Below are 25901 nucleotides of genomic sequence, written 5' to 3'. Positions count from 1 at the left end.
CAATAATTCATCTTTCTACCACCTTTGGCCTACAACCTTAATGGTACCTTTAGACTGGAACTTTTAAAAGTTCAAGTCAAATTTAGACTTTTCCTTTACTGTCGCGAACCCCCCACGCTTGGGCACCAAACTGTTGCGCTTACTGGAACCCGATGTTGGACGCCAAACTGTTGCAGCCCGTACTGCCCGTTCCGGTCCGAGGGTCAGGGTCTAGCGAGAGAGAGAGTGGGGATAAAGGGGAAGAGACGCGAAGAATGGAGACAAGACAGAGATTCTGATCAAGTCTCCTTTATTGAAGGGAATTCTGAGCTATTTATAGGCTTTTGCCACGTGCCTTGTAGGCGCGTGGATACCACGTGCCTTGCAGGTGTTGATATGACGTAAGCCTTACAGGCGTCTATAGCGTGGACAGCACGTGCACCGCAATGCCTTGCAGGCGTGGATAGCATGTGTGCCTTACAGGCATGTATGGCGTAGATAGCACGTGGACAGCACGTGAACTGCAATACCTTGCAGGCGTGGCCACCACGTGCACCTTGCAGCTGGGGGCAGTAAACAGCAACACAAAATATGTGGGATATCAGAGTGTGCTTCAGCTGTTGTAGGCTATTGAAAACCAAATCTTTCGTCAGGGTATATGGTTCCAGATGGCTGCAAAGTTGATCTAGCTGCTTTCTGCTAAAGTCGGCTCCCAACACTTTACTTTTTAGTGTTCTCTTAGTTCTACCTGCTCCCTCCCCCCCTAAAGCATCTATAAGAAGGTTGAAAAAAATATTTTTTGTTTTGTTCTGGGAGTCTTATGATTTTAATTTGTATATATAAGTACAAATCTTAAATCACTCTGTCTTTATGGATATCATAGAGAAATAAGCTTTCCTTTTTTCCCCTTTGTTCATCAAGTTTTCCCTCTGAATCACCAAGGAATTCATTCTAGTATATGCTTCAGACATTAAACTAGCACATACTCAGGTCCTTCTATAAAGTATTTGCATATAGTCTACAGAGTTCCCTATATTTTAAGGTACTTATGAATTGCTTATAATGACCAAAAATGACATATAAATAATGACCATGTCGCATTATTTAGGAAGTGATCACAAGAAAAAATGTACATGCTCAGGACAAACACAGTCATTATGAGTTGACCTCATTTTGGATCCTTAAATGGAGTGATTAAATCATCCATGCAAAATCCATAAACACAAATACTTAGCAGTCAATTTTCACTTTTCACTAGAATGCATGGTCCTGTAACATTAATATGACTATTAATCTGGTTGGATTTAGTTGTTCTTATTTTGGATTTGTTTTTGTTTCCCTACTTTCTCTGCTTCCCCCTTTATTTTTTACACTTTACCATTTCCTGAGTAATGTCTTATTAAAGTTGCTTTCTAGAGACAATGTGCCCCCTTTACACAATCACTCTAGGCTTGAAGCTGTGTCATTTCACATGACCTGTGAGGGGTTGCAGCTGTATGGGTCCCTGCAGTCTGCCACCTTTATTCTGATATATTTGTTGTACATTTTATACAGGGTGAACATTCCTAAACTGATCAACCTGAAATCAGAAATGCCCCAGATTCTAAAGCATGTTGAGCACGAATTTCAAGCCATAGTGGAAAATTCCACATGTGACCAAGTGTACTGGTTACAGTGGAAAGAACAATACACTGGAGACAATGGCTTAAAGCCATATTTGGTGCATATGTGTTATAAATAAATGTCAACATTGAACCACGAGATACATCCCCAAGATATGTTTTACAAATATCCCAAAACCTAGAAAGAAAATGAAATTTCTACATGCTTTTATCCCCAAGCAAAATTAGTCCCTGATAAGCAACATAAAAGTATCTACATAAGTTAAAAATATATAAATATATGAAAATGCCTTGATTTTTACTTTTAAAATGTATAAAATTTAAGAAAATTACAGGAAAAATGGTATTTATACCTTGCCAAAAATTCAGTACTTCTGGTGCAATTTTTTCCCCAAAGCTGTTTCTGTCAGTGATGATATATTTTCAGATTGGAAGTTTAAATTTATTATTCTAGTACTGTGAATATGATGGTGAATTTTTGTGGTGTGTGTGTGAAAACATAATTTATTCTTGTTCTTTAAAACTAGTCTGGGGATGAAGAGTTAGTTCAGTGGGTAAAGTCTTTGCCTTGTGAGGATGAGGGCTGGAGCTCAATCCCAAGAAAAGCTGGGCATGGGTCATGTATTTATAATCTCAGCATTGGGAAGTGGAATAGGAAGATCCCTGGAGCTCACTGGGTAATCAGCCTAACCTAATGAATAAGCTCCATTGTTAATGAAAGAGCTTGCTTCTAAAATATGGTTGACAATATTTCTGAGGAATAACACCTATAGTGAGTCTTGGGATTCTACATACATGCATACTCATGGAAGTAAAGGATACATACACATAAATATATCATACATGCACAAATAAATTCTGTTAATTATTATTTTTCAAGGTCTTGGGATTCTACATAAATGCATACTCATGAAAGTAAAACATATATACACACAGATATTCAACACGTGCATAAATAAATTTTTATTTCATTATTTTTTCCAGATCAGATACTATGTTGAGCTCAGTATTTCACTGTTAATTTGCCGCTGCTGTAATTTATAGTCAGAAAATAGCAATAATTATATTGATTAGTATTCCATATATGGTATGCTACATTTTTGTCCAAGTAGATTGCAAGTTTTTCTCTTTATATTTTTATTCAGCTGTTAGATGTATCTAAATCCAGTTTCTTTGTTCTCTTTGGGATATTTATCCTGATTGAAGTTCACTAGCCTCCTCAATACCCAAATTTGGTATTTCAAAAACCTATGGATGGTTTCAGCTATCATTTCATTCAGATAATTTTCTTCTTTCACCATTCCACTCTACAACTCCAATGAAAGGATACTTTTTGATGAATTTATGTTTCTTAATGCTTTTTCTACTCCATTCATTTGTACTCCCCTGAAACTCTGGTGATGTTGCCTTTTGATATTGTTTCACCTGGCCTCAATGCTGTGTGCATGTTTGTATGTGTATGAATGTGTTTTCAATCTATTTAAATTTTTTCATTGAAACAGTGGCTTTAATAGTCATATTTTCAAATTTGGTGGATATTCCCTCAGTCAATTCCAGTTTATTGTTAAGGTTGCTATTGCTTCATTTATACAAAACATTCATTCCATTTATGACAACAGACAAGACATACTTTTATATCTTTTATATCTAAAATCCTTTTATATCAATTTTATTAGGTATGTCATTGTAAAGTAGCTTTATCTTCATAATAATTTTTCTTAATAATGGTCAATATTCTACCTTGGATGGGAAGAGGAGAGGCCCAGGAGGTCTCATTTCTTTCTATTGGCATTTTATGGATGCTGAATAAAGGAGTGATATTTCCTTCAATGATGTGGCCAGTGGCAAGCTGATCATGTTCCAGTAAATAACTACCCAATCACTCAATATGGAAGTAGGAAAACTAATTGGGCAGAAGTGGGTGGGATGACATGATAAACACATAGGAGTCATTTTGTGTAAAATGAATTCAAATCAATACTGCTGACATTGAATTATTAATTTTCGAGAATCTTGGTTGAGGTCTAATCTTCTGCAAACATGATTTTGGCTTGGATGAGTTGCTTTTATATTTGATTTATTAATTGGCAGCCTTCAATGAATATTAAAGGATTTCAAAATGTTTCTTAGATGACAGAAAAAACTATGTATAATTTAGCTGGGAAGCTTGGGATTTTCCCCATTTTCCCTCCCTAGAAACCCCTATCCCATTCCCCCTCCTCCTTTATGCTTTTATACCATTTTGATTACATGCATGTATTAAGGTCAGTTCTAAGTTGAGGGTCTAGCAATACAATAGATGCAAATAGTCAAGGAAAAAGCAAGACAATAAACACAAATAGTCAAAGAACAAGCAAAGCAATAAACAAAGTTCCATGAACACTCATGTGATCACTGTTTGTAAGGGCTTATCAGCATGACCAAAATATCTGAACTTACTTCTCTGTCCTAGCCCAAAGTCATTCTCATGTCTGAAGCCTACTTCCTTGTTCTATCCTAAGATTTAGATTCCTGCCTGAAAATTACTTTTTGTTCTAGCCTAAGATTTAGTTTTCTGCCTGAAATGACTTTTTTTGTTCTAGCCTAATGTCAGAATCCTGCCTGAAACCCACTTTCTTGTCCCTGGCCAATTTCATATTCCTGCCAAGCAGCCCATTTCCTTGTTCTTGGCCCATGTCAGATTCTTGTCAAGCAGTCCCAAAAGCTCTCCCTCTCCCTCTTTTTTTTATTTCATAAACAAGACTGAGCTTGTCTTGGTCATTCTGACAAGAATGCCTTCCTTACCTGTCATGGAATATGCATTATCAAAAGCAATGCACTTATAACTTAGGTTGGTAGCACTCTGTGCAGAATCTTACCCATCCTTGGCTTCCCAGCCTGTTAAATTAATAACTCTGTCTCGGGGTGGGGGGTTATTTTCAGTTTCAAGCCATGTACTTTGTCTGCCAACATGTTGATGTTGTTAAAGACAAGCTTTAACACATCGGGCAGGAATAAAAGTATTCTCAGGAAAAAAAAAAAAAAAAAAAAAAACAAAGGGCTAGCATGATCAAACTATATATGCCATTCTTGAAGCTTGACCAAAATAGAAATACTGACCTCAGGTCATGGGTAATTTTATCAGCAGTATCTCCTACATCAAGGCTCAGCAGAACAGCAGTCTTTAAATTGATAATCTCACTATGCAAATTTAAAACATCTAGAGAGGTGTTAGAATTATGCCAAATACACTGCAAATGTCTTTAAACTTTTTCTTAATTATAATGACTACCACTGTAAATTTTAGAACTAACATGAATCCAATAGTATTTGGCATGACACTCAAGACGGTTCCTTACTCTGAAACTCTGAAACTCCTTCCAATAATTTGAATAGAATAAAGAACATCAATCCATTGTTCCAAATGCCTGTCTAAATCCTCTTGTATATTCAACACATTAGTAACAGTTTTTGCTAAATTATTAACAAAATGAGGTATCATAACTTCTTGTGTCAAAGCAGTTGCAGAAGCAGTGGTGCTAGCAACTAATGTAATTAAAGCTGTTATACCAGCAATAATTAAGTCCACTACCCTCTTGCTTCTGCTTAAAGCCTGACTCACTTTTTCCAGTAATTGTAAACATTTTTCAGAATACCAAGGTTTGGTGATACTCAAGGCAATAAAACAACAGCTGGTTGATAGACCTCCATAATAGATGTACCAGGCTTCAACACACTAACACAGATAGAAAGTGTACAATCAATGCAACTTACATTAAATACTATAGAAGAAACAAAAGTAATTTTAACTTGACAATTAAAAGAGTCTTAACACATGTACTAACACTTGTTTGAAACTCAGATCCTGTCCTGACTTTATCTCTTGCTAACATGACATCATAGAGATCTCTACCTACCTTCCAAATATGTCTCTGAAAGTGTCCAGGACCAGCCTTCCAAATGAAGACTGTTATTTCCAATATTGGGTTGGTTTCTAGACCAGTCCATGGTTAAGTCCAAATAACTGGTCACATCTAATAAAAAAAAAAAAAAACAAGAGTCATTATAACTTCTCTTTTTGATTCTGTCCCACAAGCTCTAGAAACTTGAGGCAAGGCAGCTTGTCCCATCTGGGGTATAGGTAAGCAAAGGTAGGTCAGGAACATATGTCCAATACAGCTTCCCAGTCACCATTGTCAGGGCACTCAGTAAGCTCACAGGTCAATATCATTCTTTGACCCAGCAACAGCATATCTCACCGGTCGCTTTGGCAGCCACCATGCTCTTTCAGCATCCTGCAGTAAAAATACAAATGTGCTCTCTATGATCCTGGGTGTGTTAGAGCTCCTGGGAGTCCAGCCTCCCCTGAGTTTTGGGGGATTGGGTATAGAGCTGGTGCCCTAGGACTGCTCAGGGCACAGGTGCAGACTGGTCCTCTCTTTATATTTTAATTTCTCTATGATTTTAATAAGCTTTATTGTAGTAAAACAAAACTGATGGAAAGTTTAATATTTACATTTATTTTTCCAATTTCATGAAAAATAAGTTGAAAGATATATTGATATCTATATTTATGATATATATTGCTATAAACCACCATACTAAACAAGACAAGATTACACCAACCACAACTTGTTTGTTTGTTTGTTTGTTTGTTTGTTTGTTTGTTTTTCAAGACAGGGTTTCTTTGTGTAGTCCTGGCTGTCCTGGAACTCACTCTGTAGACCAGGCTGGCCTCAAACTCAGAAATCCACCTGCCTCTGCCTCCCAAGTGCTGGGATTAAAGGTGTGCACCACTGCTGCCTGGCTCGCACCAGCCACAACTTAATGACTATTAATACTAATGTTTAATAATATATTTGAGATAATATTTGTAGCAAATAAAATATTTTAACTTATTGTATTTTAGAAAAGTTTGCAATGTCACTTAATACCTGTGTTTTGATTTATTAGGAATGAAGATAAGAGAAACTATAAGGTTGATATATCATATATATGTGTATGTGTATGTGTATGTATATGTATATGTATATACAGCATTCTGTCTACATATATGTCTGCAGGCTAGAAGAGGGCATCAGATCTCATTATAGATGGTTATGAGCCATCATGTGGTTACTGGGAATTGAACTCAGGACCTCTGGAAAAGCAGATAGTGCCCTTAACCTCTTAGCCATGTCTCTAGCCCATGAGATATCTGTAAAAGATGGAGTTATTTGAACTAAATGAAATGTTATGTTTTATATTATAGTTCAGGATATTGTTACATCTTTGGCTCCCAAATTAGGCTGAAAATTCCTCTAAAGCTCTTTAATTAATTACTTAATTAATTTCCAGTGTATGAGTGCTTTCTCTTTATATACATCTGCATGTAAGAAGAAGACATCAGATCTCTTTATGGATGATGGTCTTGAGTCACCATGTGGTTGCTGGGAATTGAATTTAGGACCTCTGAAAGAGCACCCAATGTTTTTAAACACTGAGCAGTTTCAACCAACCTCCATGTAGGTTTTTAGGCCTCTGTGGTTATCTTGTCTAGATCCTTTCTCATGGCCTTTTTTGGACCAGAGGGTATATGTGTCTCCTCACATAATTCCAGTTCAAGTCTAAGTCTCATAGTGAGCAGGCTCAATAAAGGATTATGTAGGTTTTTATGGCTTCTGTGGATATCTTGCCTAGATCCTTTCTCGGGGTTCTAAAGGCCAAGCAGAACAGCTATTCTTCTGTTTGTTTTATTTAATTTTTTGTTTGTTTGTTTTTGTTTTGTGTTGTTTTGCTTTGTTTTGTTTTTTTGTTTTGTTTGTTTGCTTGTTTTTCTGAGTCACTGGCCTAGGACTTGACAAATAGAGTAGGCCAGTGACTTATTCTTGGAGCAGTTTGAACATATGGAAGCCCCAAGTTGATTCCTCCACTTTCCTTCCTGTGTCTTCCATCTGTCTAGTCTATCTTCTAGCCTTTCTTCTGACCCTGTGTGTTTAGATGTCATCTTCCTATGCCAGTGCCTTCACATTGTGCCCACATGCTATTTCTGTGTTTATAACAAAGAGTTGTGGTCTATATTTACTGAAAAATACAGATAAAATGGTCCAGAAAAGAAAAGAGGATTTTTCTTTTTTACAGAAATCTTTTAAAGAGTTTTACAAGTTTTACAAAGTTGTTTCAATGACTTCAACTCACCAAGAACAACATTCACAATCGAAAACAGGTATCGACCTACATGCATATATTGTTCTGACATTTATGAAATATCTGTTGTCTGATCTTTTTCTTTTTCGTGTTTTTTGAGAATGAGTTCCAAAACACACACACATACACATGCTATTCTAGGTGAGGCCCATGGAAAGGGACAAAAGTTAAAACTAAAACTATGTATTTACCCTGAGTAGTTAAGGTTGATTACATACACACAAAAAGCTAAGGTGTAGCAAAGTTGGTTGTATTCTTCTTTTAAAGGTAAATTAAGCTTAAAAAGGCTAATCATATGATAAGCTAGGATGTTAAGAACATAGTCTTCAAATTATTAGCTTGGTTGCAAGTCTGACAAAAGTTTAGTCTCTTTGGTGTCAAGAGATAGTTTTAGGAAAATATATCACCGTACCCCAGTCAATGACTAGATGAAAGGGGTATTCTAATGGCCTGCTTTTAAAAGAAAAGCACAATCCAGGTATGACACATGCCTTTAGTCCCAGCACTCAGAAGGCAGAGGCATGCAAATCTCTGAGTTTGATGCCAGCCTGGTCTACAGAGTAAATTCCAGAAGAGACTGGACTATTCAGAAAAATCCTGTCTCAAACAAACAAATAAACACCCCACCCCCCAAACAAACAAACCAAACCAATAAAGCACTTGGCAACTTTTAGGATATTTGATAGTATGATCATTGTAATTTTAATTATAATATTTAGTGTGAAAGCCCACAGGCTTTTCAGAGCGGGAACATGAAGACAATGTTGGTAGACTCAAACCCTGATTTGCACTTTACTCACGTGTCAGTTACTTGCATGTCCAATTTAAATTTCATTCTACTTAGAAGATTTAGTAGAGTGACTTTTATTGCAATAGTATTTGGTTTAAATTTAATTGCATAAGTCACTTTTCTATTGCTTGGACTATTTGGGCTTCCAGGGATATAAGAGTCTACTATGTCACCACAGCCTAGTGGGAAGAAGTAGGCATGGTAACAGTAACTGGAAGCTAAGAGCTCACTTCTCCAATTTAAATCACAAAGCAGACAGAGTGAACTAAAAATGGAGTGACTCTTTAAACTTTCAAAGCCCATTTTCAGTTGATAAAAATTCACCTAGCAAGGTACCCTTCCTAAACTTACCCAAATAGGGCGACCTACTGGGGACCAGGTATTCAAATTATACATACATATACATCATATACATAAACTTATACATACATATATATTTTAATATATATAAATAATTATAAAGTGAAAAGTCAAATTTCAATTTTCAACCTTAATTTCCCTTTGTCATAATATTCATAGGTTCCTAGGATTTAGACAAGGTCATCTTGGGGTGGGTCATTATTATACCTGCTAAAAATATTTTCTTTATCAAATTTATTTTGAAGTAATTAGTACTTCCCCCCCCCTCTCTCTCTCACACACACACACACACACTAGAAAGAAAGGAACTGTGAATCAAAGTGTAAGCTAGGCAACATGTGCATTTTCCAGGTGTCACAATAAAGACTCTAGGACATAATTTCACTTGCTCAGAGACTGAATGCATTTAGACTCGGATTTGGCACACATTGTAGAATGTACTTTTTCCTCTAATTATACCATGTTGTATATAATATTTTATTTACACTTCTAAATTTACTTATTTATCAATGTTCTAAAGAAATATTGACTAACTTCTTATTTTCTTAAGACATTCTTGGACTCCATAGCCCATCATTACTTATATTAATAGCAATGATGATTTCTACATGATTAATCTTAGTGATGCAGATGGGGCTTTTAAAAGTAGATGTTTTTGTTTAAAATCCAGTCTTTTAATGTCTTCATGTAATAGAAATGTAACATTTTAATTTTGTCATATACACAATGGCAACTCTGTATAGAATGATATAAAATATCTTTTTAGTAAGAGTTAGCAAGTATTCTGGGCTTATCTCTAGTTAACTTTAGTTAACAGGGTATTTTCAGACCTGATTGGCTAAAATGTAACAAGTAGGCATTTACTTGCATAGTGCATTCTACCAAATTTATGTGAACACTAGGACAACATATTAGAATACAGTTTAGTGAAATAAGAAATCCGAGAAATTAAAAAAAAAAAACAAAAACAGTTTCCAGAAGAAACATGCTATCATATATAATTCTCATTACTGCAATGATTTTTAAAATTCATCAAAGAATTCTATAATGAGCCTAAGTTGTATAAACAAATAACGTATCTCATGTTTAAGTCAGTCATTTATATCTGAAATCCGTTCATTTATCTGCTAATTAGAGGTGTTCTGAAATTAAACTTTGCTCCTCATACATGCTTGGCAATCACCCTAGTGTAGAGTGCACTGAGCCACATCTCTCTCAACCTCATGGGGCTCGCAGCTGCTCTACCATGGTGCTCACTGAGCTGCACCTCTTACATCTCACTAAGTTGCTCATGCTGGCCTTGAACTCACTCTTGAACCCAGGCTTAGCTTGATGGTGTAATTTTCCTACTGAGGAGTTGATCAGAGTTCCACAAAGTCTGAGTAGCTTAGCAAAATCTTGCTCCCTGTCATGTATACTGTAGGAACTCCATAAATGTTTCTTCAGGTAATAAGTAAAGGTGAATGGAATATTCTCGACTATAAGTCTAAGAAATAAGCATTCAGAAAAATCCAGTTAAGATTTTTATATAAATGTAAGATGAAAATAATTCTGTTTAGTTCTATACCCTAGTTTTTATTGTGTTTGCTCTTTATGGAGCTAAGTATATTTATGTTTGTTACAGAAACTAAAAGAATAGTGTTTAGAGATATTTAGATATTGGATATTTAGACAAATATCCAATATTTAGACAAATATCCAATATCTAAATTTACTCGCATTTGACAGAACGAATTTTCAGTCTACAAAAAGCTCGATGCTAAGTAGGAACTAAGGTGATAGTAATATGACTTTGAGGATTCTTGTAGCTTTTCAGCCAAGTGTTGGGAAATGATGGTGGTAGTGCAGTTAGACCACTTTGAGTTCTGCAATCTGTCAGCAAAACACAGCAAGTAGAATAGAAAAATATATATGCTGGCTGTGAGATTCAACAACTTTTGGCCATCTACCACAACAAGGACTTTTTAATTTTTTTAGCCCAGTCTATCCTCGGCTTCCTATGTGTCCCAGGCTGCCTTTGAACTCACACTGATCCCACCAAGTGATGGGATTACCAGCATGCACCACCACAAAAGTTCTGCATAGTGTTTGAGATTAAATTTAAGATTTTATACAAACAAGATAAACACTATAGTATTTTAGGCATATTGCTAGCCCAGATCGTTTAAACTAATAAAGCTTTGGTTGGATTCTTCTCTATTAAAATAAAAACCTATAGTATAAAAAATAAGTAGAATCTTGTCGTAAAGTAGAAAAATAGTTGTGAGTTTCAAGTAATAAATTTGAACCAAAAATTCCTTGTTTCAGTATATTAATGTTACTTATAGAAAGATTGAAAGAAAACTTCACAGAGACATAGGTCAAATGATACTTTATGCTGGGCTCTTAATGTACTTAAATTGATTCTTTGAAGGAAGGAAAGACCAAAAAGAAGAAAGCTTAAGATAGGCATTATCTATGTCCTGGAAACTATGATCTTCCATGGGTGTGTGTAAATACACAATATAACTGATAAACATGGTGCTTAATAGCCCATAAATTTGCAAAGTAGTATTTTAAATGCTAAATGTAAAAAAACAAACCAAACCCTTATCTTACAGAATGGATAATAACTAGATGCCTACCTGGTCACAAAATGCTGAGAGAAGCCTGTGACTTTGTCCTTCTAATCCTTAAGGAATCACCTTGAGAGATTACCAGGAAAATTTTTAAATAGTTGTCTTTGGACTCCTAAGCACAGAAAGTAATACTCCAAATGGAACAGTAGGCAACTTCTCAACACCTTTTCCCTCTGTGCAGCTCCTGAAACCTGACTGAGTCCCACATGCAGGAATTTCCTGCAGACATTTGAAGAACATTTCCTCATTGTTCCACACCAGTTTCTTCAAACAATGTTATAGTTGATATACAGCACACAACTCTGCCACTCCTTAATCCTCCTAACTCCTATCCCGTGCGTGATGAATGAAGCCTTCCCTGTGTTTAATAAGCAGTTTGGTTTATGGTTTATAGTCTTCTTTCCCTCTCAATTTCCCTCACTTTTCCCTGTAGGTTTCCTGAAAGAAGCTGACCCTGCATATTACTGTAATCTTCAGGTCCTGCCTTCTGTCTTTGCTTTGGTTCAGCACTTACTCCTGAGGCAGTGCTAAGCACCAATATGGGGGGGGGGGGGTCTTATCACTGAGCTGGGAGATAATGACTCTTCCTGTCAAGCCAACTCCTCCATTCATGAAGGACCTTCCTCATTATCCTTTTCCTAGAGCCCTTGCCTTCGAATCTAAAATGCATAGTCTCTCTGTAGGAAACTGCCTGTTTTAATTCCTCCTCTATGCTTTGGACACCTGAGGTTCCTGATTTCCATACTTTCTCCTAAGTCCTTCACCCTGCTCTTTCTTGTTTCTGAAAGCCCATGTAATTATTGACACTAAAGGGCACATGATTTCCCTCAGATCCAACAGACCATTCTTGCTTAACCTGCTTCTCCCTTGTCTGCCCTTCTTCCAGCTTTAACAAATGCCGAGATAGTCTCCCCGCTGCCCCATCTTACTCCCTGCACACCTGGCTTTAGTTGGCCTGGGAATCTGCTTTACCCTCAGAAGCCATGCATCTTCTTTACCACCTTCTTTTCTCCTTCACAAAAGGATTCGGGGCCAGAGTCTGAGGCCAGTTGTTTCTATATGTGCTAGCAATCATTTTTTAAATTTATTTTTAAATAAAAATTACTATATTTATCATTATTATTAGTAGTTATATTAATAGTAGTAGTTGTAGCAATAGTAGTAGTTGTTGTTATTGTAGTTGTAGTAGTAGTATTTTGCAGTGCTGGATGTCTAACTCAAGGAACTGCACGCATTGGCAAACATTCCACCTTTGATCCATACCCCCCACTTCAGCTTCTATTTATAATACTTAAATATGCCCATTGCTTTTGTTTGGGGAAAGTTCAAAATAAACCAACCCAAAACAACAACACATCCAGACCTTAGATATCACAGTTGCCTGTTCGTCTTTGTTTAGCACTTGTATTCCTTTGACATATAACTTACGAGTGCTTTATTTCTTTAAGTTTTCACTCCTCCGTTTCTGAGAATGTGCCCATGCAGTGCATCGTAGCACCTTTCAAATTCTTTTTGTTGTCTTTACTGTCCCTAGGATGTTTCTTGATCACCGAGACCACGTTTGGATTTAAAAATTAATGGCCACAGTGTTCTGTAACTACTTTTGTATCTATAACTTAATAAATACTCGGGGATCGTGTTTTTCAAAATGGTACTGACTGACAACGTAAAAGGTGAAGAGAATGTATGGACTACTGTAGGTAATAGTACATATCATTCTGTGAATCCACAGAAACCTATAATCGAATCTACGATATGTTCACTTAATGTAACTTGTAAGGAAGGTATTTTAAAGAAATTACTTCTGCTAACCATTCATTAGAAAACTTGTGTAGTCATTTCCTTGAGGGTCTTCAATGATAACATAAAACAATTATTCTAAATCATAGTTTGAAACTATACATTGAGATTATATGAATGCTTGCCACGTGATGAGTAAAAGCTAGTACTTCCAACTGAGCAAGGACACCCTGTAATCCTTTACTGTACTTTTTGATTCTTTCCTTTGGAATTGCTTAAAACTTCTAAGAATGAGTGAGGAGACTCTAGATTTAATAAACTTTCCTCCTTTGTTTCTTTCTGTCTTTTTTTTAATAACAAGCTTTCTCTGTGTAACAGTCCAGGCTGTCCTGGAACTTGATCTGTAGGCAAGGCTGGCCTCTAATTCCCACAGATCTATCTGCCTCTGCCTTCTGAGTGCTGGGATTAAAGATGTTCATGACCATACCTGGCTCTCCCTTCATTTCTTATTATGAGTGGCAACTAACAAGCAAAACTATTATTTAAAGCTTCTATAATGTCCCTGGGTAGATGAGAATAATTATGGGAGATGTCAGAGAATCACAGTAGTATGCCAATTAAAATATTGTGATTTAAAGGCTTTAGTTTTGAGCAAGTATGCCAAGAAATAAAAATAAAAATGAATTAGAAAACTTTCCCATAGTGTTTGAGATTCATTCCACTTCAATCTGGAATTAGGCATGATTCTAGTTTTTACTCCTCAGATTATCAGTTTCTTAAAGTGGCCAAAAGTTGACTGGGTGTTTCTTTAGATCAGTGGGGTGGGGTAGAGAACTAAACCTGTTCACACCGCTGGCAGATCAAGCAGGACAACATTCTCAAAGCTTCCCTCCACCTAGGCAGAATCTTTACTAGGAGAGTAAATCAAAAACACCATGTAGCCATCTATAGCGTTGTCACACTCATGGGGAGCCCGGGTAAGAAAGCTGTGTACTTATGATGGGAGGGGCAAAATGTTTTTCTCAGAAAAACATAATAAATTAATGGCTTGAAAGCAAGGGCATGAAGGGAATGCCCTGTCATGTTTACATTATCACTACAGAAAAGGCAAAGACTTGGGAGGGATATTCTGGGCTTTTTTTTCACATGACCAAACATGAAAAGACGTAACACCAGGTGTATTCCCTCACTATACCTGTATTTCCTTAAATTGCATCACCTCATGCTTTGCTTGCTTTAGTAATACAAATGAGAAGTGCTTTGTTTTCCCTACATTTGAGCTCAAATGTTTGGAGTCTCCTAGCTAACCCATGCAGATCTTTTGGCATCCACAGATGCTTAGCCTTGCTTGACATTTGCAAATCAGTGTGGACTTTTATAGAAGAGCCTGAGTCACTGAAGGCAATTATGGAACAGTTATAAAGTCTGTGCTCCACAGTATAGAACTCAGATGTCTAATCCCTTCACTTAAAAAGAACCGCCATACTCAAATGTCAAAAGCTTAAACAAGCTTGATGGCCTACAAGTTCTTCAAGCTCTTATGAGAGTTTCAAGTGCTATATTTTGCTACCCATAAAATACTCTAGTAAGTTCTAGGAAAGATTTCAACTAGAAGGTAAAAGGTCTTCTGTGAGGGATGTGTTCTGCTTAACCAATCCAGTTACTCACACAACTCATTTGACCCTAATTGCTCATTTTCAGGTTTTATCAGGTTCAATATTGTCAAGCTTAAGATTTGGGAGGAAAGGCTGGAGAAAGTGAAGGAAATGTTGTTGGTTATAGACCTGTCTGCTAAATTTGTATCTTTCTGGGCCATTCTTATTTAAGACAAAATATTATTTAAATAGGTCAGAAACATAAAATTCTATACTTAAACTTATAAAAAGCACCAGGAATTTTCATTATCACTAATTCTTAATACTTCTTATTCTAAAGGCAATTCCTCTTCCTCTAGTTGGCAGAACACAGTGAGTCAACATCTGTGATAGTTCAAAACTTCATTCTCCTCTCAAAATGTTCAGTATCCCTGAATGGTGTTGTCTCAGAATCTCTCATGATGTATGACAAAGGACCCATAACACAACAATAAACAATTATTTGAGTTAACAAATAACATAATGTGAAAGAAGTTAAAATGAAAGAACACTAATATTTTGTAATTCAATTACTGTCACTTTAGACCAATAACTTTTTCAAGGGGGCAGATATTTTGACACTGCATTTTTTTGAGTATTAGGAAAATTAGAGTTCTTCACTGACATGAAAACAATGAAATATTTAGTTATCCATTGCCTGTTTTGACACCTACAGTAGTCATATAGTTTATTACTAGCTGATAGTCATCTGTTCAGTTTAGGTGTCTAGTTTGAAAGATAAGAACACAATTAACAACTGATGTTAAGCTCAAAATAGCCTGACATTTTAATGACATTATTTACCTGTTTTATCTAGTTTACATCAATAATATTAAATCACAATGGAAACTGCAAATGAAAAAAAGACAAGACTTGAAAATCCATACTACTTAATGCTTTTTCTATGTAACATAATTTATTTTAAGGATATACAGGCAAGTGTTTTCCTTGAAAATTGTGTATAAAACATAAATTAAGCCAGTTTCAGCACACAGAAACATACATCCTAAAACTTATATTTCATTGCTTTTCTTTTTTGCAATCTCTAATCATGTTGAAATTAATGTTTTTTTGTTTTATAAATAATTTTGCTATGACCAACATATTGATGGATAATGTTAGTATATTTAATAAATTCCAGAATTTTCCAAAGTTCTCAAAATGATTAATCATCTAGACTGAAAGTCCTAGTCATCAAGGTTTATCTTCCATTTTTCCTGTGCAATGTTTATTGGAAAAGTTAGTGTACTCTCACTGGATTTTAAATCTTTAGAGAAACCGAAGCACACGCTGGACACAAGACAATATCTTGTGATGTGCACTTTGTAGTCTTTTTATTTGTATACTCATTTGCTTGTTTATTCATTTATATTTTGATTTTTATTGGAAATGGATTCTTTTCTTATACAAAACATCCAAGCCACAGTTTCCACTCCCTCCACTCTTCCTTGCTCTGCATCACCACCTCCCCTCTCTTCCAGATGTACTCTCTGTTTCCCTTCAAGAATCAAAGAGCCAAACAGGACAGAACAAGAAGCAGCAAGACAAGGCAAAAGCCCTCATAATGAGGCTAGACAAGCCAATCCACTATGTAGAAACAAGTTCCCAGTGCAGGCCAAAGAATCAGAGATGCATTTCTTCCCACTGGTAAAAGCCCCCCCCCCCAAATTAATTAATATGTATACAGAGAGGACCAGGTGCAGACTATGCAGGTCAGGTACTTGCCTCTTCAGACTCTGTGAAGAGGAGATTTGGTGAGCCATGCTCCCCTGGTGTCTTTCATCCTCTCCAACTCCTACTATCTTTCCTCTTCTCCCATGGTATTTCCAGATCTCCAAGGGAAGGAAGCCTGTGGAGAGCTCCAATTCAGACTCTCACTCCACATAATGTTTGGCTGTGGGTCTCTGTATTTGCTCCCATCAGATGCTGGCTAAAGCATCCCTGATGCCAACTAGACGAGGTACCAATCTACGAGTATAGCAGAATATCATTAGGAATCATTTCATTGGTTTATATTTATTTTTGTCTGTCTTCTTAAAAAGATGTCTTCAAAGTCTATTTCAGTTTCCCACATTTTTAGAGATGATGGACTATGGCTTGTTAACTGTATGTCTTATGGAATGGTATTACAATTGATTCTGTTTTAAAAATTCAAGGACAACACACTTTACTTGGGCATATGGGGTTTAAACTATAACAGTGTTGAGATTATTTTCTACATCCCAGAGATATCTGAGCATAAGTTTTGGTGTACAGTCACCATTGATAATATAAAACAAACCAACAGTAATTAAGTCTTGCCTTCTTTTTTTTTTTTAATCTTATTTTTAAATTTTTATTTAATCTTTTTTTACAGTCCAGATTTTATCCCCATTCTGGTCCATCCTCTGACTGTTCCACATCCCATACCCCATCTCCATGAGGATGCCCTCGCACCCCGCACCCCATTAGATTTCCCCACTCCCTAGGTCCTCTCCAGTCACTTGAGGGTAAGGTGCATTTTTTCTGACTCTGTCCGGACCCGGCAGTCCTCTGCAGTATATGTGTTGGGGGCCTCATATCAGTTAGTGTATGCTGCCTGGTTGGTGGTCCAGTGTCTGAGAGATAGCGGAGGTCAGGGTTAGTTGAGACTGCTGGTTCTCCTACAGGGTTGCCCTCCTCCTCAGCTTCTTTCAGCCTTTCCCTAAGTCAACCACAGGGGTCAGCAGCTTCTGTCCACTGGTTGGGTGTAAATAAATATTTGCATAGGAGTCTCAGCTGTTTGTTGGGTCTTTCGGAAGGCAGTCATAATAGGCCCCTTTTTGTGAGCACACGGTAGCCTCAGCAATAGTGTCAGACCTTGGGGCCTCCCCTTGAGCTGGATTCTATTTTGGGACTGTTCTTGGATCTCCTTTTCCTCAGGCTCTTCTCCAGTTTTTCAGACAGAAACAATTATGGGTCAGAGTTTTGACTGTGGAATGGCAACTCCCTCCCTCATTTGATGCCCTGTCTTTTTACTGCAGGTAGGCTCTACAAGTTCCGTCTCCCCATTGTAAGGCATTTCATCTAAGGTCCCTTCCTCTGAGTTCTGAGAGCCTCTCACCTTCCAGATCCCTGGTACATTCTGGAGGGTCTCCCCACCTCCTACCTCCCAAGGTTACTTCCATTCTTTCTGCCGGTCCTCAGGGCTTCAGTTCTGTTCCCTCCACCCAATACCTGATCATGTTTCCCTCTTCCCTTCCCTATCCCTTTTCCCACCCACGTCCCTCCCTCTCTCCCCCCTCCTTTGATTGCTTTGCCATCTTGAATACAATATGTTCTGCTAAAGCAGAAGCATGATACTTACAAGTAATATTAATAGCAACAGATTTAGACCCTTTTAATGAAGATGAGAAAGTACCATTGGTCATTTTTAATAACTTAGCCATTCAAGTGTAGGTAATATTAGACTTTCAGTAAGTTCTATTCTGGTAAACTTAACCTAAGTTCAAAATACCGTAAGTTGAAAATGAATTTAAAACCCAACCAATCATCAAAGCTTAGGAATTAGTATAGAACAGAGCATTGGTTATTAATGCCTGAAAACTTCGGCTGATTGATAAGCAGCTCCCAGCAAGAACATCATATTGCATATTGCTAGCCCATGGAAGGCTAAAATTCAGAATCTGAAGTAGTATTTATATTGAATGAAAATGCCTCCTGAAGCATCATATAATTAGAAAAAAAAAGTTAAAAGACAATTACATTTTTCTGCCTGCCTACTATTTTTTTCTGATAAACCATAAATTTATGATAGTAAGTCACAAATTGAACATTACTATTTTTATGAAAGTATGAGTATCATTAGTATGAAACAATGAGATGTTATATGACTCCTCTTGGCTTAGATCCATCACTTTTGGGCACGGAGCTTCTAAAATCGAGGAATTTCCAAAGTGAAAAATGTCTTTTGTTTGTATGACTGTTGGCTTCTCTGTGCAGGTCTCTCTCACGTGGGTGTTGGCTGCTGTTTGTCCTCAAACATGCGATCTCAGCGTTTGCAATGTCACTTCCTCCCAGCTCCTTATCACTATCCACAGATACTGGACAATGGCTTAGAGATTCATTTAATTATCAATGAATAATTGTATAATTGATTTTGCTCCTATAACATGTTTTGCCAACTATTTCAAGTATGTAACTTAAAAAATCAGTTTATATTTCAATTTCCACTTTTATAACTTCTTTAATTAAAATATTCCACTGTTATCATTTTTATGAATTTATTTACTTATTCACTGTACATCCCAATTGCAGCCCCCATCACTCCTCTCCTTCCATTTCCCCTGCCCCTCATTTCCTCCTGCCTTTCTCCTCAGGAGAAGGGGAGTCTCTCCTCCCCCTTGGTACCAACATACCCTGGCACATCAAATGAACTAAGCCCCATTCTATCCCACTGAGGCAGACAAGTCAGCCCAGCTAGGAGAAAAGAATCCAAAGGCAGCCCCCATTCCAATGATTAGGGAACCCACATGGAGACCAAGCTGAGCATCTACTACTTATGTGTAGGGAGCCTAGATCTACTTCATTCATGCTCTTTGGTTGGTGGTTCAGCCTCTGTCAGCCCACATGGATGCAGATTAGCTGACTCTGTAGGTCTCACGGCATCCTTGACCCCTTTGGCTTCCCCAATCCTTTCCCAATCTCTTCCACAAGACTCCCCAAGCTCTGCCTAATGTTTGGCTATGGGTCTCTGCATCTGTTTCCATCAGCTGCTGGAGGAAGTCTCTCAAATTAGTTATGCTGAGTTCACATCTGCAATGCATAGTAGAGTATCATTAACAGTGCCAGGGGTTGGCTTTCTCCCATGGGATGGGTCTCAAGTTGGGGCAGTCATTGATTGGTCATTTCCTTAATCTGCTCCATCTTTATTCCTGCACATCTTGTAGGTAGAGCAAAATTTGGTTCAAAAGTTTTGTGAATGGGTTGATGTCCCCCTCCCTCCAGTGGAAATCCTGTCTGGCTATGGGAGGTAGCCACTTCAAACTTTGTTTTTGGAGACAGTTTCAATATGTAAGTCAGGCTGGTCTTGAACTCTTAAATTCTCTTGCTTCTGCTACCAAAGTACTAATGATTACAGATATGTGCCAGTTCAGAAAATTGAATAAACATTTTATAAAGATGGGGGGGGAAAGGAAAGAAAATTTCTTCCTGGTATCTGCAGATGGGCTCCATGCAGGGTAACTCAAGGTTGGAGAAACATTGTGTATAGTTCTACTTCAGTCTGACTTTACTGATGTTGCTAAGGGCAAAACTCTGCCATGACTACAAGCTTAACCCAGTCTTACTTCTCCTGTGCAGATGCATCTTAACCCCATTGTGTATGGCTGTCTTTTGTCTTAATTATCTTTTAAATTATATGTATAATGTTTGCATCTGAGCCTAGATTTGTGTATGCATGTTCAGTGACCACGGGGTCCAGAAAGACAGTGTTAGATACCCTAGAATTGGAATTATAGAGAGTTGTGAGAAAAGCTGCCCGATACAAGTGTTGAGAAGCTAAAGTAAGTCCTCTGTAGGGGTAGTTTGTGCGTTTAACCAATGAGCTATCTCTCTAGCCATGTGTCTGCAGCTTTCTAAATTTCCTTGTGCATATGAAGGATTTTCCATGCTCTAAATGCCTAACAGAACATGCTGCTCTGCTTTCTTCCCAGGTGATCAGTATATTATTCTGTTAATGTGATACTTTGCTCCATGCAGCAGGATATTTGCCTTGTTAACAGTTTCTATAAACGTCTTCTCAGAAGGCATTTTTCTATTTTGACAACTCTGAACTGTTTGCCAAGCACTATTGGTTAATTATGATGGTTTATCTGTAGGTTGTTTTGTTTTGTGTAGATTTGCTTGTTGTTGTTGTTTTGTTTTGTCTTCTGGTTTATTGTCATTTTGTTTTGTTTGGATTCTTTGGCAGGGGATGGGGCTTGCTGTTGTGGAGGGAAGAACTGTTATTGTTACGACTTTCACTTTATTTCGGGCTTGTTCTATTGAAACTGAGTGACCATGGGTTATGCTAGCTATCTTGGAGGAATGGCTTGATTCAAGTGCAGTCTACATTTCAGTGCACCAGTCAGGTGTGAAAACTGGAGGAAGTGAAACCAATGTGCCAGACATGGAGGAAATGTGTTGTTTTCATACTTAAAATAACTTACAACATGGACACAGCAGAAGTAAGCCTTGGGGCCATATGGAGCCCAGCCTACCACAGAGAGTGTGATGAAGATAGGGAGGGACATGGGAGACTGTTTCTTTACTGCAGTCTGTGGAGAGCATCCCTGAGGCTTTCTGAAGAGACTGTGGATTGGCTCATTCAAAGAAAACATTCAGAAAATGGGGACCATTTATCTGACTTTGGTATTGAGTGTTGGTGCACATCAGGGCCAGCAGCTACAAACTGTAATAAAGGTTACAGATGTGAGGGAAGGATCGTGGGAAGTGTTACTCAAGTGTTTGGGGAAGGTCAGATTCTTTTTTTTTTTTTTTTAAGATTTATTTTATTTATATGAGTACACTATCACTGTCTTCAAACACACCAGAAGAAGGCATCAGATTCCAATACAGATGGTTGTGAGCCACCATGTGGTTGCTGGGAATTGAACTCAGGACCTTTGGAAGAGCAGTCAGTGAGTCAGTGAGTGCTCTTAACTGCTGAGACATCTCTCCAGCCCGAAGGTCAGATTCTTAAAAAGCCAAGGTGTTAGAATCTGCCTGGGTTCAAATACTTTTGGCCAGGCTTAAAAATTTATGCTGAGGCTTCAACTGTGTTATATTCAAGACAAAGGACATCTCAGTTACCTACACAGTGTGGTGGATTATAGGTAAAACTTCTTTTTTAAAATGTTCAGGTTTTTGTGTATTTTAGACCCCATTTCAGCCATGGTTTGGGCCTTGTGGCCAAACCAAAGCCTGGCTCAAGTTTTGAGACCTATCTCAATCACTTTATTACTGAGGTGACTCAGCAAGACCTGTTTGGCCCTGCCTCTGCCCTGCCATTGTTAATGTAGAGCTCTGCAATTGCCCTTGTCAGTCACTACATACCTTCTGTCACACTTCCCTGCCTCCTATGTCATTTCACCCACCAAAATCCCCCTCCCTATGCTCTGAGTCTATGTAAGTGAGAGGCTGATGCAATAAAGTTGAATTCCCAATTCAACAAGATTCCCAGCCTGGTATCTCTCACCATCCCACTCAGCCCTGGAGAGACCACTCTCCTCTCTCCTAGACCTGCTGGCAAGGAGCCTACATGTGTGGACATAGGTTTCCACTCCTTTGTGAAGGTACCAAGTACTACAATTTTGAGATTACATAATTAGTGTGTATGTGTGTATGTGTGTGAAATAGGCACACTGACTCAAAAAGTAGATTTGCTATTCTGTAATCCCCAACCAGTGAACAGTAGTTCTTCTAATGTCACATCTTTCCCTGTGTTTAATGTTACTTTGGTTTTTGCTATTTTAATAAGCATGAAGAAGTACTTGTATGCTCACAGTAGTTTGAATTTATCAGCACTTTTGCCAAACTACACTACTATGAGTATTCAGAGTGTAGTAATTCTTGATTTTGCAGTGTCAATATTCTGACTACAAACTTGTTCTACTTCAAAATTTTATTGGCTATTTTGGTTCTTCTGCCTCTGCTGATGAACCTTAGAATAGATTAATTAATACCTACAAGACTATCTTGTACCTCAGTGGTACAAATAGGCATAATTATGCTCTAATTGTGCTTTAAGAGAAAAGTTTTATTTTAACAGGAAGGGTGATATGTAGGAGCAGCTAAGGGGGAAGGAGTACTGAGAGGAAGAGATGGAGTAAGGAGAGGAGAAGATGGAGAGGAGAAGCTAGGTGATGAGAGAGAGAAAGAGAGGAGGGGCATGAAGGCAGATGTTCACGTGTTTCCACCAGTCAAAGATAGTTTATATATCTAGGTTGGGTATTGGGTTATACTTCTGATTGAGCATTACAAAACTTATAAAGCCTTTGATTAACATTTAAAAAATTGTATAAAAGCAAAAAGGAAAAGGGGGCATGGGATGGGGGTTTTCTAGGGAGGGGAAATGGAGAAAGGGGATGGCATCTGAAATGTAAATAAAATATCCAATAAAAAATATTAATACCTACAAAATGACACTGAGAATGTTGCTTTGATTGTATGTAACCCATAGATGAAGTTGAAAAGAAGTTAGATTAAGACAGTAATCAATCTTTTGATCCATGAGGTGGGTAGGGTTTGCCTGGTGGAGTAGTTGGGCAGGTATTTCCAAAGTGAAGTAATGTCATACCAAAGCAGAGAGGCAGAGAGAACAACCAGAGTTATCAGATGTAGAAAGATGAGTTCAATATAGGTTTTGTTTTATCTTGCCTTCCTGTTGCCATACTAAACACCATGACCTAAAATGACTTAGGCAGGAAACAGGTTCTTTTACCTTACATCTTACAGTCAGTCCATCATCTGGCAAAGCCAGGGAAACAGCTCAGGGCTGAACCCCAGAGATGGAATCTGAAACAGAAGCTACAGAGGAATGCTGATTATTGGATTCTTTCCCCTTCCTGTTTCCTACTTTTCTTATTCAGCCCAGATCCACCTGTTAGGGGTGGTATTGCCAACATTGGGCCGAGCCTCATGACATCAAATAGCAATTAAGAAAATATCCCACAAATATGTTCCCAACCAAATCTGATAAAGGTAATTTCTAAATTGAGGATTCCTCTTTGCAGATGGCTCTAGTTTGTGTCAAGTTGACCAAAACTAACCACTACAGGCCCTTTGATGTATATTCACAATTTCTTTACTCTTCTAGAGTTATCAAGGTTAACATACTGTGGAAGGAGCATTAGCTCTTGCTCATGAAGTCTTTTTATCATGGACTAGACTCTCTCTCTCTCTCATGACAATAGGATTGTATTTCTTTATCTTCATTGGGAATGCATAGAATAAATAAGATAATGATATGTGACAGTTTCAATTTTCAATAAAATGAATAAACATCATATTTCTTTGGCAGAAAGAGGAGTTTGTAATGAGGTAAGGGTATAAGGACTGTTAATGTTGTCTTGAAAACATATTGATAAATTAACCCGTACATGTAAAGGCAAATACTGCATAATCCCACTCATGTGAGCTCTAAGAAAAATTGAACTTATAAACAACAACAACAAAAGATATCTAAGTGAGAGGGAGAGGGAAAGGGAGGACTAGACAGGTGTTGTTCAAAAGACTTAAAATTTCAATTATATACAAGGAATAAGTTCAAGAGATTTGTTCCTCAACATGGTGGCTATCAAAAATAAGTTCCACGGGCTTTAAATATTCTTATTACAAAACAGGATGTAAGGCGACTCATGTTAACAAGCTTTGCTGACCTACTTCCTGCATGTATAATTCATTGGTAGAGGAAAAGACTTTCTGAATAGGACTCTGGTTGCACAGACATTAAGACTGACAATAAATGGGACCTCATGACTAAAACGCTCTGTATAGCAAAGACACTATATTCCAGTGAAGAAGCAGCCCACAAATCGGAAAAATCTTTATCAGCCATAGAGCTGACAGACAGTATCTAAAATATATCAAGAACACACACACACACACACACACACACACACACACACACAGAGAGAGAGAGAGAGAGAGAGAGAGAGAGAGAGAGAGAGAGAAAGAGAGAGAGAGAGAGAGAGAAAGAGAGAGAGAGAGAACTATCCAATTATAAAATTATAAATTTATAAATTTTATAATTTATAATTATAAAATTGGGGCAGGGAACTAGTTTTCAAAGGATGAAAAAACACATTGTTGAGAAGCATTTTTTAAAGTCCAGCATCATTAGCCCTTAAAAAAAAAAGAGGGCAACTTTCTGATTGTTTTTAGTGTTGCTCATATGTATATCATTTTAGTCCTTTTAAAATCAAACATAACATTCAGTACTAGATAATCAATTAGGAGGCCCTATCTCAGGAAAGACTACTCAGAATCCTTTAGTTGCCTGTAATTCATTATCTACCAGGCTCAGTGAGTTCCCCCATCACGAATTAGCATGTCTCTTGATGTGTTGTTTAGATATCTCTGTTGCTGAGATCTCATGGGTGAAGCATCACCAGTATATGTTTTTGGCATCTTTGTCAGATCTCAGATAGCTACAGTTATGTGTACTCATGTGTTGGTCTCTTTCATTTTGTTCCATCAGTCAATAGGTCTATTTTTGTGTCAGCATCATATTGTGTTTGTTACATTGGCTGTGTAACATGTCTAAAACCCTGCAATGTTAAACTCTCAGGGTTGTTTTGTTTATCTAGGTTCTTTTGTGGTTCCAAATTAATTTTAGTTTATTTTTGTTTCTATTTCTATAAAGAATGAGATAAGAGATTTTGATTCTGTTGAATTGATTTTGTTAATAACTTATGATAGAATGGTCATCTTCACAACATTGAGTCTAGCAATCCTTAAGCATTTTCATTTTCTAGAGTCTCTCTAAGCACTTCTTTAGAAATACAATTTTTTATTATAGCGGTCTTTTTTCTCTTTCAATAGGTTCAGTCCTAGATAATTGTTTTTAGGCTGCCACAAACAAGACTGTGTCCATGAACTCTTTCTCTGTTTGGATTTTATTGGTGTGTAAAAAATTGTTGTACCAATATTTTATAAATCAATGTGGTATTGTGTTACTTTGCTGAAATTCTTGATCATTTTTAGACATTTTCTGGTGTAATTTTAAGGATATCATTGTATAAAATATCATTTGCAAATAAGAATGGTTTGACTACTTTGTCTATTTGTATACTTTTAATTTTCTTCTTTTGCCTATTGATCCAAATAGAATTTTTAGAACTTTAATGAAATGGAGTTGGGCTATGGACAGCTATGTCTCCAATCATATTATAATAGGATTTATTCAGGTTTTTCTCTTTTCAGAATGATGTTTGTTGTGGGCTTGTCATATATAGTCTTTATTGATGCTTTATATTTAGCTTTCATTAATACT

At 37.2% G+C, this 25901-nt stretch overlaps 1 long non-coding RNA gene across 1 annotated transcript in view; it reads right to left on the bottom strand.

The window, feature by feature from the left end:
* The window catches only part of LOC143441912 (uncharacterized), a 36417-nt gene extending 24812 nt beyond the window's left edge, over positions 1-11605 (bottom strand). The window contains exons 1-2 of the long non-coding RNA XR_013109664.1: positions 11541-11605; positions 5498-5614 (exon numbers count right to left, since the gene is read on the bottom strand). This is a non-coding gene — a long non-coding RNA (uncharacterized LOC143441912). The remainder of the gene's footprint in view (positions 1-5497; positions 5615-11540) is intronic.
* Between the last annotated feature and the right edge of the window lie 14296 nt (positions 11606-25901).

The sequence above is a fragment of the Arvicanthis niloticus genome, chromosome 4 (assembly GCF_011762505.2).
Source record: "Arvicanthis niloticus isolate mArvNil1 chromosome 4, mArvNil1.pat.X, whole genome shotgun sequence".
NCBI lineage: Eukaryota > Metazoa > Chordata > Mammalia > Rodentia > Muridae > Arvicanthis > Arvicanthis niloticus.
Note: the sequence above shows the minus strand (reverse complement) of the source record. Positions and strands in the feature narration are given on the sequence as shown.